The sequence below is a fragment of the Diuraphis noxia genome, unplaced genomic scaffold (assembly GCF_037042655.1).
Source record: "Diuraphis noxia isolate RWA-SAM2 unplaced genomic scaffold, SU_Dnox_SAM2 contig0001, whole genome shotgun sequence".
Classification (NCBI taxonomy): Eukaryota; Metazoa; Arthropoda; class Insecta; order Hemiptera; family Aphididae; genus Diuraphis; species Diuraphis noxia.
In genome coordinates this window covers 96,512,129-96,528,820 of record NW_028301711.1, presented here as the reverse complement: position 1 = coordinate 96,528,820, position 16,692 = coordinate 96,512,129, and the positions used below count along the sequence as shown (strand labels likewise).

Below are 16,692 nucleotides of genomic sequence, written 5' to 3'. Positions count from 1 at the left end.
ATTTGTTTTTAGTTTTATTATATCGATGAACAGTCGGAAAATTAAGAATTACAATTCAAAATAAATAAATAACAAAGAGTATTAAATAATATATTCATAATAGAGTATAACATACAAAATAGGTTATCAGTGTAAACATTATACTATGTTAACATGATTTATCCTAAATGATTATTATGATCCTTGCATCTTAGATTTTTGATCAAACCGATCAGAGTGCCATGTGTACATGTTTATGTTTCATCAAAGTGAAATTTATAGAGAACAATTGTCACACACATCTCAAGCGTACGGTTTTTCGCCAGTGTGTGTGCGTCGATGTATTGTCAAAACGATATTCTGACTGAATGATTTGCCACACACATCGCACCCAAACGGTTTTTCACCAGTGTGTGTGCGTCGATGTTTTGTCAAATTGCCACTTACTCTGAATGATTTGTCACATACATCGCACGCGTACGGTTTTTCACCAGTGTGTGTGCGTCAATGTTTTGTCAAATGTCCACTTAGTCTGAATGATTTGTCACGAACATTGCACACGTACGGTTTTCCACCAGTGTGTGTGCGTCGATGTATTGTCAATTGTCCACTTTGATAGAAAGATTTGTCGCAGACATTGCATGGGTAGTTTTTCTTCTCCATTTTTTTGTCGGAGTGACGGCATGCTGCTTCTATTAATTGTAAATAACTTATTTAACATTTATTTCTTTTTCGTAAAACTATTTGGTAACTATATACTTTTCTGCTTATGATGGATTAGACTTAATTGATATCACCAGATTTTCAAGCCAGTATATCATACTATAGTATTTTTTAAACATTAAACAGAGTATAATATTATGCTCTTACGTATTATTATTATTATTATTATTATTATTATTAATAATATTTATTAATTTATATTAAATTTTATAATAATAATAGCTATACCTAAAATGACATCCAAAATTGTGATACGAGTTATATATTATACGACAAAAAACAACGTAGACTCGTAGCAAAAAATTATAAAATAATTTATAATCCAAGTACATCGGCCCCGAATACGTGGATCACCCCACCCGGAACTTTCTCGGTATTCCAGTGGGACAATCCTTCGCTGGTTATATCTGTCAATTATATATATAATAAATTGCAGTAAATTAAACTTTGAAATAATAAAAATTACAATATTTTCGCAATATTTCAGTAGATTGGGAAAAAAAATTACCTCTCTCAACTATATAGTAACAAGGAACTACATTATATGGATACAAAATAATATATACAATTTATAAACAAATATGATACTGTGAATAATAAATTAAAGTACTACTATATTAAAAATTACCATATAATACACGATATACCTCTCTATCATTTTAATTGAAGTTATTTGTTTTCAACAGGCCATAGCTAGACATTGGCAATAGGGAATTTTACAGGGGATCAATTATTCGAAAGGCGCAATTTCATCGAGTGGCATTCTCAATTATTCAAATATGATAATTTATAAAAATTTTAAAAATGCTGTCGTTTATTTTTATTATAATTGAATGAGGCGATACTGTTTCTTGCAACAGCCCTGGTTTTGAGTCGTCATTATGACACTTAACTAGTCCACAATGTATGTACATACATTATTATTATAGGTAATATTATATTATACTACGGGGGAAAAAAATTTCGTAACTTCTGGTTTGTTTCACTTACTTATTTGAAGAAATGGTAGCACTCGTATTTATATAAAATTGATTAAATTAGATAGTTCATTTCATCATCAATTAAAATTATGTCTATAATATTAAATTATATAACAACTATATATTTTATATTCATTTATTTGCTGTAACAAATATTTTTAACGTTTTATAAATGAGTTATAATATTACCATTGTAACGTGGTCGGGGGAACTACCAGTTAAATATAAGATATCCAGTGAGAGTCGTAGGACTCTATATATATAATTACCATAGCCAGGGGTAGATATATACAGTGGCGCCGAACCCTATATTAAGGTCGGGCCATGGCCCGACATATTTTGAAAATTTAAGATACCCGCTTCATATTGACCATTTTCCTCTCAACGGTATGCCATTTTTTCCGATATTAAGATGTTGGGCCTCTTGAAATATTTTTCGCCCTACTAGATTTTTAGGACTTCGGCGCCACTGGATATATATATATATATGTCGCATCCACTTAGTGTAATCGTATTTTTCATGAAATGGATATCCATTTCATGAACTACGATCATATCGTGTAAGTCAAATTTTAGTTCATGAAATGGACATATATTTTATTCATTTCATGAAATGAAAACTCTTATTTTACACTTTGTGTAATATTTTAAATTAATTACATCAATAATAGCTCATTTTTCGTGAAATTGAAATCTTTAAATACTACATATTATATTAAACTCTTATTTGTTATGAAAAAAATAAAATCAGTTTAAATTAAGTTTACTTTTTAATCTATTACATTATTATAATTATTTAAAATAATAATAAAAACATAAATAAATTATAAATATAAATAATTATAAGAATCATCATAATAATATTATTTATATAAATAATAAATTATTACTTATTTTCAAAAATATTAGTGTTATTGGCAACAACTGTTACACTTTACAGAAGCTTTAAAACAAGCACATCATTTTAATTCACATTGGCGTTTACAAGTGAAACTTAAAAAACCTTGTCTCACAGAAATATGAGAAACTGTTTTACATAATGTGAGTTCTTTATCATTATTAACTTCAGTAGTTTTAAAAAAATTTGATGTCGCGAGTTTCAAACTTTCTGAATTGTACCACCCTTTTACTAAACCATTTTGAGTTCCGAGTTGGTGAAGTTTATGTTTGTTCTGATTGACAATAACTGCAATTACATTTTTTTTAACTGTGGTTGAATTTAGAGATTTTTTAAGATTTAAAGATTTCAATTTCACAAAAAGTTATCTGTTGATGTAATTAATTTAAAATATTACACAAAGTGTAAAATCAGAGTTTTCATTTCATGAAATGGATAAAATATATGCCCATTTCATGAACTAAAATTTGACTTACCCGATATGATCGTAGTTCATGAAATGGATATCCATTTCATGAAAAATACGATTACACTAAGTGGATGCGACATATATATAACAGGATCTTAAATATATTTAAATAACTAGGATTCCGTTTTAGTTACCTATCATTAAGTTTTATTATAGATTAAACACTTACAAATAATAATACTCACAAGCTATGTAAATTATATTCTGTCCAACTATTTGGCTGTATCGTAGTTATACGGAGTTCGATATTTATTGAGTGTTAAGGTCTAAGTGAACTAACTTACTTCATACATGGTGTGTATTGACCATAGGCCTTACAATTACGAGTGTGTGTTAATATTATTGTATTGGTCAGCAGTTAATCGTACATAATGTTAAGTGTGTAGTACATATACGATATACATATACTTAGATATCATGTAACATATTAAAATTGTTACACCATTATCATGCTTTTAGAGGCTAGGCATGCTGATTCTTAAATTATTTTTTAAGAATATGATTGTATAGTAAAATTGTTGCTTATAAAAACGTCTACGATAAGAGTGTCCTGAAAACTGAATCCAAGACAGTTTACTCGTCGACGGTTACTACGTGATAAACATTTTACAATTTTTACTAGCGTAATATATTATATTATTATGTTACTAACATTAACTCAAAATTCTGATAGAAGCTAATTAGTAGTAGATATCTATGGCAAACATTTACCTTCATTGTCATACTCATGAACAGTGGCTATGGTACAATAGACTGACAATTGAGAAATTGCATATTTTCTTAGTAAACTGATCTCCCAATGCATAAACTGCGTTTTTAGTTATAGTAGCCAAAAGTGATGAAGCGTATTTGCAGTATATACCATTTATAAAAGTATCCAAGTAATCTGCAATCTTTAATTCAAATGAATTGGAGTAAAGTATCTGAATATCAAATACCTAGGTACCAGTGTTGTAAAGTATTTGAGTAAAAGTATTTGAATAAAAGTATTCAAATACTTTTTTACGTATTGAATACTTTTAAAAATACTTTTATTTTTGAAGTGTTTGAACGGTATTTTAAATACATTTTTTTAGTATTGAATACTATTTTATTGAATCCTTTTTTTATTCCTTTAATTCTTTATTCATTGTCAAATAATAATAATGTCATAATAATATTATTTTATCATTTATGAACAATTCGATATCGGTTTTAGTTTTCGTCTATTAATAGCCTAACTAAATATGTTTTACTCCGAGAAACCGGCTGTTTATCGTCGACGACGATCGCAATTCGCAATGGTACGTTATCGGTATCTACTACCTATCAGTGCGTCAGTAGAGAGAATGTTTAGTGTTGGTGGTGCAACAATCACCAAAAAAAGAACTAATATGACTGATAAGCATTTCGAACAAATTATGTTCTTAAAATGCAACACACAAATGTTCGATTAATATTATATATTAATATATTATGAATGATTCAGAATTAAATTGATTTTTTTGTTTTGTATTTGAAAATTATGTCAAATACTTTACTATAGATAGTATTTGGATGGTATTTTAAATACTTTATTTTATAAGTATTTGAGTAATTACTTAAATACTTTTTAAAAGTATTTTTTACAACACTGCTAGGTACTTACCTCGAATCAACCTACATCGTAGTACCTATCAACTAACATTATTAGTCTACCATAAAATCATCTACACTGTTATTATTTTTTTAATATTAATTATTATTATCAGTATGAGATACCGAATGTCTTTCGTGTATTTTATGAAGTTTAGCTTTTTTCTATTATCTTTTTATGTTCGTACCTTCGTGGCATATTTTTTATAATAATTTATTTTGACAGATCATCATATTAATATAATATATAATATATAAAAAATTATAATTTTTAAAACTACTATTTTTAGTAGACATTCATGCTTGATGACTTATAGTTAATCATAATCTTCCACTCCTCACCACCTTGATTGTTAAATTGATAAGTGTAATAAAATATAATAATCAATATTTATAATGAGAATTAAGAGGACGTGATACCCGCATGTGTTGTCTACAAGTGCATTGTATAGTAAATTGTACTTTCAGCAGAACACGTGTAGCTCCGTTTGCTTAAAAATTAGAGTGAATTGACCTCTTATAAAATGTAAAGGTATGACTGTTGTCTTGACAACCTCATATGCTTTTTATTATATTTAAATTTAAAAGCAAGTTATAAGTATTTTAAGATGCACAAAAAATTTACAATTTTAAAATACTCATAACTCGTTTTAAATTTAGTATATAATAAAAAGCATAAGCATATGAGGTTATCTAGATAATAATCTTACCTTTAAATTTTATAAGAGGTCAGTTCACTCAAATTTTTAAGCTTTATTTACTATATAATGCACTTGTAAGACGGAGACAACACATGCGGGTATCACGACCTCTTAAGAACTGAGAAATTCATATTTTATTAAATGATATTATATACGGCCACAGCTCATTTATAACCAATTTGCGGCACACTTGTGTACCAAGTACAAAAAAAACTTTCAGAAAAATTATGGATGCCTATATTATAACATTAATATAACTATTGCAAAAAAATGAGTAAATAAAAAAATTATGATTTCTAGATAAAAGACAAAGAAATCGAAAGATTAATTTTTTTCCCCAACATTTCGATTTATTGGGGATTGGGTCAAGGGCTGCCATACGCTGGGTGTGTACCAGGGTTACACGTTCTAGGCGCTTCTGTTCTCGATTTTGGTGACGGCACGCGGCGTCAGTTATTGTAACCACTCGTTCAGCGGTCATCACGATCACAGTATACACCCCTGTTACATGCGTTTTCTGATCTATCTCCGTCATGATGTCTTCAACGTCCTTACAACGTTTCTAAAACGTCTCTGCAACGTTTCTACAATGTTAAAATTAGAAACATTTGAGTAAAAAAAAAAACGGTGACGATTCGTTTTCAACAATTTTAGATTTAAAAAATGCTGAATATATTGATTTTACAACGATATGTGTTTTCTTAATTGTGTTTGTCACTTTTTTGGACACTAAAAATGTCTTGATTTTCTACTTCAATACCTTTTCTGATATGAAACTGAATTTAATTACGACCTTTTTCTTTTTGTTTAAAGAAAGTTTAAGATTTTTACGCAGACTAGTTTTCAGAAAAATCTCTTTTGTTTTTTAGTATTACTAAAAAAATAATTTTAAATACATGCCATTTTTACTGAATGTTTGTATTAGCAATTTCTATGCACCATAAAATATTTGAAATAATGCGACTTTATAGGTAGATTAGACATTCTAAATTAACTTGTAGGATTAATAAACAACATAAAAAAAAACAAGATTTTAGTTATTTTATTGTAATTTAAAAATATTATTCGTGAGTATATGAAACTTTTTGAATATATTATTATATTATATATACATAATTACATTTCCAAATGTACCTAGTGTAGTTAGTACTAATGCCTAACAGCAAAAATAAATATTACTTCTATCACAATAAAATTGACGATATCATACAATTTACTTAAAAATATTAAATGCTTTGCGCAGAATTATTTTCATAGAATGCAATGATTATTGAATTAAAAAACCAATTCAATAAATCTCTAGATATCTAATGTACATCAGTGTGTTACTTACCGCTATTTTATTTATTAGAAATAGTTTGATTGCTTATGTTATAATAATATGAACGTCGAAGATAATAAATTAAAAATTATTAAAATAGAATAGTTTTAAAAATTTCAATTTGAAATCAAAAGAACAATGGCATTATTTTAAATTACAACGTAAACATAATTTAATTAAAATATTTTTTTATAACTTCAGCATCTAATATTATACGTGAATCTATTTTTTATTTTTTATATTTAAAATTAGCTTAAAACTATCTACTTTCGCGATAAAACATTATTCAAATCATTAGCTAACTAGATAATTTTACACATAATACCTACTTGTGTTTATTTGAAAAGTTTGAGATTCTGACAGAGTGAAAAACTTAGTAGTCGTCCAATAAAACAACCACAAAAATACACTTAAATTAAATTTTTTTTAATATTCTTACAAATGACTGCACGCGTATTATAATAGGACACTAGATATATTAATTATTGATTAGGAAAATAGGAAATCTTATAATTTAGTAGGTAATAAACACACCAATTATCAAACGTTATTCAATATTTATTACTATCTTGCAAATTAGTTTCATTCGAATTAAAATAAACACAGACTAATTATTGAAATACATAGTTTCATAATTTTGCAATACTAAAGATTTTATTTGAATCGGATTTATAATGGTACCTATGTGAGTGTGCATTTTTTTATTTTTTTTTTTTAGAAGTCAAAAATCTATTTATATTTGAAAAATGCTTCGTCCTTAAATATTGTCTATTGTTTCACTAAATTTTAATCATTAGAAATCCGAAAAAATCAATTTTTTTTATTGTAATTAATCGAAAATGAATTATCTCAAACTTGACATTTTCAACAAGTAAAAATAATAATTGATTTTAGATTCTGAGCGGAGCGATAAATGTATTGATTTTACCATGTGTGTTTTTTTTTTTTTTTGTGTCTGTCATCACGTTTTGGGGCAGTAAAAGTGCTTCGATTTTTGACTTCAGTACCTCGTTCGATCAGAAAGTGAATCTAGTTGGTACTTTGAGGGGTCAAAAGTAAAAAATTCCTATATATTTTTCTAAATAATCGAGAAAAACAAACTAAAAATTAAGGGGAAAACGGGAAATTTTACGCACACTCATTTTTCGACAAAATCGATTTTGGTTTTTGATGTAATTTTAAAACAAATGACCATAGATACATACAATTTTCACTGAATGTTTATATAAGTATATTCTATCCACCATGCAATTTTCAAAAATTTTCGACTTAAGTTGAACTATTCATAGGCATTTGAAATTTTCGATCATTATTAGTTTTTTTTTTATAAATATCGATAAAAAATTATTTGTTCGGTAGAAAAGCTTTAAAATTTAATACAAGGCTTCTAACACATTGTAACAATAGCAGTTAAAAAATATTAAAAATACGTAGGCACGATTTTTTTTTATAAGCATTTAAAGTTCAAATTTTGACTAAATACTTAAAAATTACGGTAATGTTCAAATTATCTTAGATAGAAATTCATATAAGTTTTTCTTTTTAATTCTAAGATTTGAAAATTTAATTCAAGGTTCCTAACATATTTTTACAATAGCAGTTGCAAAATAAAAGGAATGCATAGTCACAATTTTTTTTTTAAGCATTCAAAGTTTGAGTTTTGACAACATATTATGTAAAAATCACAAAAATTCACAAATTATCTTAAGCTAGAAATTCATAAAAAATTTTCTTTTTAAATCTAAGATTTGAAAATTTAATACAAGATTCCTTACAAGTTTGTCAATCTTTATCACAAATAAAAAGTCCACCCGGAGTTCAAATTAAATTTTTACAACATTGGATTTCCACTGGATTTCACATTTAGTGATTTTCTTATTTTGGTGTAACTCTAAAAGTCTAAAACAAAAGACCGCAGATACTTGAAATTTTCACTGAATATTTATATAGATATTTTCTATATTTGATAACATTTTCAAAATATTTAGATTTATTTTGAGCTGTTTACTGACATTTAATTTTTCAACTTTTTTAGTTTTTTTTTTCTATAAATATCGATAAAAATTTATTTGTTCGGTAGAAAAGCTTGAAAATTTAATACAAGGCTTCTAACACATTTTAATAATAGCAGCTGAAAAATAAAATAAATTCATGATCACAATTTTTTTTTACAAGCATTCAAAGTTTGAATTTTGACAACATAATATGTAAAAATCACGAAAATCACGAAAATTCGCAAATTATTTCAAACTAGAAATTCATAAAAAATTTTCTTTTTAAATCTGAGATTTGAAAATTTTTAATAATCTATAATATATCCTAGACAGATAAACCGTCTTCGCTCAGAATCGTTTTTCGTATACAATGATATAATATCATTGGATTCAAATTTAATTACATCCATTACAGTAACCCACTTGTAACCTACTGTACAACAGAGCGACATCCACGACTTACCCGCCTTTTTCACATTTTAGCTCTTATTGAATTATTTAAAAATGTTTTCTTATGATGTTTCATCATGACGTACATACAAGTATTATGGTTTATCTCATGCATGTAAATCTTATAATGAATTTAACGTGAAATATTAACATATTATAACGTGAATTGCAATATCTTATATAATAATAATTTAATATTATGAGGGTTGTATCTGCGATTTGTCAAAAAATTTGAACATTTATGTACACATCCACCCACCAACCAACAGCCACAACCTACACACTCACACAAACACGCACACACGGATACATGATAATATATTTATATATTCAGATACACATGATTATATTTAGGAGAGATTTAATATTTTTGTGTCCACTTTCCAAACCTAATTCATAGTGATTTGCAGTTAAAACATTTGAATTTTGCACACGAGACTAACAGTTTTAAAAATTAACTACTATTATATATTTATATACCTACACTTGTATTATTTAAAATATATACCTCTACATTTAATGACGTATTTTTTCATGTGAACATTTAAATTTGATCAAAACGCCTATTGTCTATTATTTAATCATTAACATAAATATAACATATTTATTATTGAGTCACTTTATTAGTTTAACTTTGCTATAATAACATTATATTATTTTGTTTAGAGTTTACTGAACTATTTCCATATAGTACAAAATATGTTATAAGTGATATGACACTAAAAGGCAAGTACCTACCTATATTAAAAATAAACACTATATATAATATAATTAGAAAGTATGTGTTATTAATTGTCGAATGTAGTTAGATAAGTCCAACAAAACATTTATTGACGTAATAACAGGAAATTTAGATAGTTCTGATATTGATTTGTATTAATAATTTAATGTTAATTTAATATAATATCCATTTTATGTACTTTTACATGTATTATTATTCGGATAAACTCGCATAACCAATCGATCAAAGGAATATTATTACGAACACAGACAGATTAAATTAAAATACGTTTCATGGATAGTAATTATGGTCGGAAAGTTTGATTTGTTTTGATTTGATTCGATGCACATAATATACACAAATTCCGCTTATTCTGATAAAATATTGCTCATGATTATATTAGCAAATGCCGAATACCGCGACACTATTGTATAGGTGTATGCGTATATGTTACTGGTAATGAGGACAATTCGGGAATTATTGGACAATATGGATAATAATTGAAACATTGTATACATTTCCTGATAAATTCATGAAAATACTGATTTACTAAGAACGTTTAAACAAATAATCACTGCAATATTATATTATATTATGGATAGGAATAAATTAGGTATGTTTTTCAGTTGCGTAAAAATTTAATAATATTGAAAGTATAATATTTGGTGTTTAGTTGATGAGGTAGGTATTAAAATATTATGAAATGCTTAGTGATGGTCAACTGCAGAAGTCCCTTGTTTTTGATTCGATATCAAACAACCATCACGAAAGAGCCATGAAGATAATAAAAAATTTTAAGGCGTTTGTTAATATTTTCATACAGGTGCCTCTATTTTTTTTTTGGCAATGACAAAATTCCAATCATTAGTTTATAACTTTAGTCCCGGTTACTCAAGTCTATTTACCCATATAATCGTAAACAACCGAAAAAAAGGTTTTCAGAGACACAAAGTAGTCAACAGGCCTGAGTATCCTCTTGTGCATGCGTGCCCATAATTGAATAGAGTCATACTACAATATTATAAAAACATATTATGTGTATATACTGGAAAATATTGTTATAAAATTATAAACAAAGTGCATATTTTCTGGATGACTGAACAATACTAAAATGTAATGGAAAAAATCGATAGTGTTACATAATAGATAATAATTAAATATCAAACCATTTTTTTTTTATTTTTGTTAAAGCTTCAATTAAATATTCACATAGGTACTGCACAATATATATTATATAAGTTTACCCAATATTTTTTTTTAGTTTGAAGTTTTCTTTAAAAAAAACTTCACATTTTACATTTCATGAAAGATCTTGGTCGTTATATAAAATGACCTATTATGTGTTGATTTGTCCAGTACATAAATGAAAAAAATTATAACTTTCACATAAAATTATTTGTTAGCTTCTGTTATAAATTCGCTCATATTTGATAACTATTTGTTAACTTTGTATATTGGTTTGAAGTGTACCTATCGTATAAAGTGGGTGGATCAAGTTCATGTACATCCCATGTGATAACTTCAACACTGGCCGAACGTTTTACAAAATGCACTGTTATATATTTTGCTATCAATATAATATAAATAGGTGTTTTAATTGATTTGTGTAACAAGTAAAATAATTGAGCACGCCACCCAACTGTGCATATAGACGTAAAGTCAATTTGTGTGATGACGTATACAGAGTATACCTACTAATATAATATAATATTGTATACCTTTAAGTTACAACTATTGTAACTATTGGACACGCAAAAAAAGCATTACTCGTACAACAGTATTGAATAAAACATTGAAATATATGCAAGTGTATAATTTAATCTCATATATTGTGTAACAATGTAAGTATATTATTATACCAAGAGTCTAAGAACTATCATTTCTGTTATTACTATTATTATTATTATTATTATTGATTTCAATTATAATTTTGTCTGTAATTTATTGATTTTTTCAAAACACTATAGTGGGCTGTTGCTGTTATAAATTATAAAATAAACCTTTTTAATCGATGAAGGACTTTTTTTATTAAAAAAAACCAACTAAATTTACTGTTTATGACTTACTTTACAAATACAATACAATGGCAGATAGTGCATTATATATTTCATATATCTTAGGTACCTACTTTAATTTTATATATTTATTTTGTTTTATTTTCAATGTTTTCACGACAGTTATTTTTCTTCTAGATTCCTAAAGAAATTGTAGATTTATATTCAACTTACTGTAGCGTCATAAAAAAAAAAAAAAAATGCGTCGTGTAAAAATACTTAATTAAAAAGTTATAGTAGACGCACTTTGTTTAATCTTCTTATCATATTATAATATTTTTAAAACATACAACAAACAACACGACAGCCGTGTCATAAGTGATATTGAAAAACTTTTTTTTTATAACTATTTTAAAAATGTTTACAAAATCATAAAGACTTAAACATTTTTATGTAGTTCGAAATTCATAAAAATTTTAATTTTTATAGCCAAGTTATAGGTAGCAACAATGTAGCGTACGATTTAAAAAAAAAATTATTTTATTCCACTTACCTTTTTACACTGATCTACAGTACGTAGTAATCGACATATAAGTTAATAGCACAGTAACATACTCGTAATCTATCATATTTTATTAGCAGAAAATGAGTTTCGTCCAATTTTATAAGTTATTACTAGTATAAAAATAAATTAATCATAAAACAAAACATAAAAACTTAGAAGAATTATATCTACTCATGTCTATACCTAGGTACGTTATTCTTTCATTTTTAATTTTTTACTTAATTTAAATTTAAATAGTAATAAAACAAATGCTGGCTTGAAAATCTGGTGATGTAAAATGTCAATAAATTCCAAGCGACCATAAACAAAACATTCAAGCACCCACGTAATTATGCGAAAGTAAATAAAATATTAGTAATAAGTACTTTATAAGCATTTAAAAATAAGTCATTTTTTGTTGTGAATATTTAATAGGTGTACCTATAATTTAGCTGCAAAACCAACGGAAATACGCTGCTGACGTTCCATCTAATTATCCGGTGGGGTGGGTGGGGGAGTAAATGCATTATAATGAACTATCAAACGTCTTGTATCCGAAGAAGTAGGTCCTCGCGTGGGCGAATTGCGGTTCCGATGTGATGTTGCATTAAACATTTATCCAATATACAATCAATCTGAATGTAAAGTGGCGGACGCACACTGCCGAGAAACAATAGGTACTCGTGCGATAAATAGTTCACTAATAACGACAGTCTGAAAGCACAGCAGCGTGGGTGGAAATATTGCGCAAATAGAGAAGATTCAGACCCATAATCTCTAAGTTCAGTTTATAATGATGTGATATTGCTGTTCGCAACTTCATTTTTTATAATTTCTCTAAAATACATTTCGTTCAATGTCTGTAACCCTGACAATGTTTTTTAATATTCAATTTTTATAATACATTGTATAGATACCATATATTTCCAAAATGAACAATGCAGTGATGTTCTACTGAATTTTTAAATGAAGCGGTTTTCCATATTTACCTATAGAATAGAATACATAATATATTGTTTTGGTGATTGTAAAATGAAATAATCAAATACTATTAATATTTTTACCAATTCAACTATTATCAACCAAGCAAAAATGTTAAATTATACATAATATTATTTATTTATTTTTATATTTTTATTTGACTTAAACAATCTATATAAATTATAGCAATAAGTTTGTATGATAATTAGACTATACGAGTACCTAATTTATAACTAAGGCTACATCAAGAGGGGAGGGGCTACTATGTGTCGATTTGTTTTTTTTTTATTGCATATAGTGAAAAAATGTATATTAAAATGTATTAGAATATGATGTTATTTTTCTACATTTTCAATAAAACATATTTTTAATTGTTTGCTACTATTTTGTATCTTGTACTATTTTATCGATTAATTGTGATAATACTACAATCCACAAATATACTATAAACATTTTAGTTATATTTATTACAAATTACTACCTAAATTTTAATAGAAAATGAAATTGTTTTTGGTAAAAGGGCTTCACCAAAAATAATAGTCCCACTCCCCTAATATCATGATATCGATGACCATAATCTGACCTTATGAATAACATGAAAAATATAATTAAAGTAACCACTCATTAGTAACTCTTGGCTAACATTATAATTAAATGAGAATATTAATAAAATGAAATACAAAAATATAATGCACTATCTGTTGACTGTAGTGCGTATGACAGACATAAGTCTTACAAGTGTTTTTTTTTAAACAAACAAACAATTTTTCATCGATTGAAAGCGTTTATTTCCTAATTTGTAGGTATTAGTACACTACTAATGTTATGATTATAGATATATTGTTTGTGACTGTTTATGGGATATAAAGAATATGAATTACGATAATGTTATGTCCAAATTATACTAAAAGTAACAAATTATTATTTAAACAATCTATCTATAATATTATTATGAGTACATTTTATTTTTAATTATAAAATTGGTTCATCAAAGGTATAATAATGACTTGTGATTTAACGATATTTTTTATTTTTTTTATTATTCATAAATACTGATCGTAAAAACTTTAAACATTCCACTCCTAAAATTTCATATTTGTCATACATGAGCTAGGTGCTGTGGTTTACGCTTAAGGACTTACTAAGTATTACAAGTACACCAAATGAAAATTAGCTACCAAACATGTAGGAAACCAAAAATAAAAAAAATTATGATTCATGATACAGGCATCAAAAGACCGATCGTCAATATAAAAAATGGAACAAACCATATTTTCAGAAAAAGAGGAAGACTGTCAAACAGTGGTTAGATCAATAAACTAGGGGAGGCAACATGATGTGCAACGTAACGAGAATAAGGGTGGCTAGCTAAGGCCTGTCTGAGAACGGAACAAAGTAAAGTCAACCATGACGATTATCAAATTATTATTATTATTAACTTTTCATAGACAATTTTTCAAATTGTTTAGTTTTCTTCTATAAATATTGACAAAAATAAATTACATGCTCAATCAAAAATTTTGGAAATGTAAACGACATACCTCGTTCGTTAATAATTTGATAATTCGCCTAATAATTTACAAATATCAACAATACACGAGGACATTTTTTCATACAGACGATTTGTCGAAAATAAATGTAAAGCAATTGTCTCAGGGTTTTTAAATGTCTATTTTAGTTTTCAATATATTATTATGCTAGGGCAGTGAAGTTATTGCATTAAAAAACACGCTAAATTGATTGCATTATAGCATTAAAATATATTAAAAATTGCACTTGTAAAATTTAAAAATTTAAATTATAATCAATGAAATCAAATATATTAATACATAATTATAATAACAATTAAACAACAAATTTTTATATCGGGAAAAACTTCTTTTTACGTCAATAGTTGTTATTGGTGCGTACTTGAAATAGATTAAATTGTTGCTGGTCAAGTCTTCTGGCAAACCATCCATTGACTGTATTTCTCTACTTATAATTTTTGATATATGAACAATTGTTTGATATCCTTCATTTTTTTGTGAAATAGTTTTGAATTTCTGGTTTACTAATATTCCATTTTGTCCCGTAATTTATTCTATTTTAGTTCCAAAGTTTTTAACTATAGATAAAGCTTAGATTAACGGACAATTTTGGGTTTTGAGTTTAGTGATTTCTGCTGGTATAAAACCATAATTGAAATGAATGAATACCAAATTGGTTTCCATAGAACTATCCGACAAAAAATGTTGAGCTTGTTCAATAGAATTAGCATCGTTTGAATTTAATAATTGTATTACTTTTATTACTTCTACAAAATGTTCACAATAATAGGACGCGGCATTTATCCATCATGTCCCCCATCGGTTTATTATGGGCTGAGGAGGTTAATTAATACCTGGAGTTTCTTCTTTAAACAATAAAATACGGGAAGGAGCCTTTAAAAATATTTGTCTCACTTTGGCGATAAGCTTATCAATTTTAGATTCTGAACGAAGAGATGAATGTACTGATTTTTTTTTTTGTGTCTGTGTACAGCATAACTAGTCGAAATAATGCTTCAATTTCAAACTGTGGGGGTGGTTTCCGATGTAAAAGTGAATATCCTTGGTGCATTATAGAGGTCAAAAGTAAACATTTTCCAACAGTTTTTAGAAAAATCGAGAAAAACAAAAAAAAATGAGAGAAAAATGGGAATTTTTACGCAAAACCAGTTTTCGACCAAATCGATTTTTTTATATGGTTGTAATTCAAAAATTAATCACTGTAAATACATGAAATTTTCACCAAATGTTTACGTTAGTGATATCTATATACAGTTTGATTTTCAAAAATTGTTGACTTTTTGAGTTATTTATAGACAACTGAAATTTTCGATTTTATGAGAACGCTACTTTAGTAAGTAACTTAACTGCTACGTTAGTTACTCTTATTTTATATATTAAGTTATATAACCTTAAATGTAAACGAAAATTATAAAAAGTAGTTAAAATTGCAGTAAAATTTAAATAATCGCTGAAATTGCATTTATTGCAATATAATTTTTTTTTTTTTTTAATTAAGAGTTTAACGAAACATATTTTAAGCTTACTCAGCAATAAATATAAGAATTTACAAAAACATGCAAATGCGACAACTTCACTGCCCTAGTTATTACCTTTCTATCTAACTTTATCAAAAACTAATAAATTTTTATTTATTAACATAATGGTATAATAACTTTGTTTAGTATACTTATTTTAAAATTTTTTTTTCATAAATTTATAGAAACGTCGTAACATACATCTAATATCCGAGTACTTACGTTAATTAATTTTTAATTAATTATTTATTATTAT

General features: G+C 26.5%; 1 pseudogene; it reads right to left on the bottom strand.

Annotated features, from left to right (window-relative positions):
* Positions 1-255: 255 nt before the first annotated feature.
* LOC107170295 (uncharacterized) overlaps positions 256-16,692 on the bottom strand; it is a 106,505-nt pseudogene continuing 90,068 nt past the window's right edge.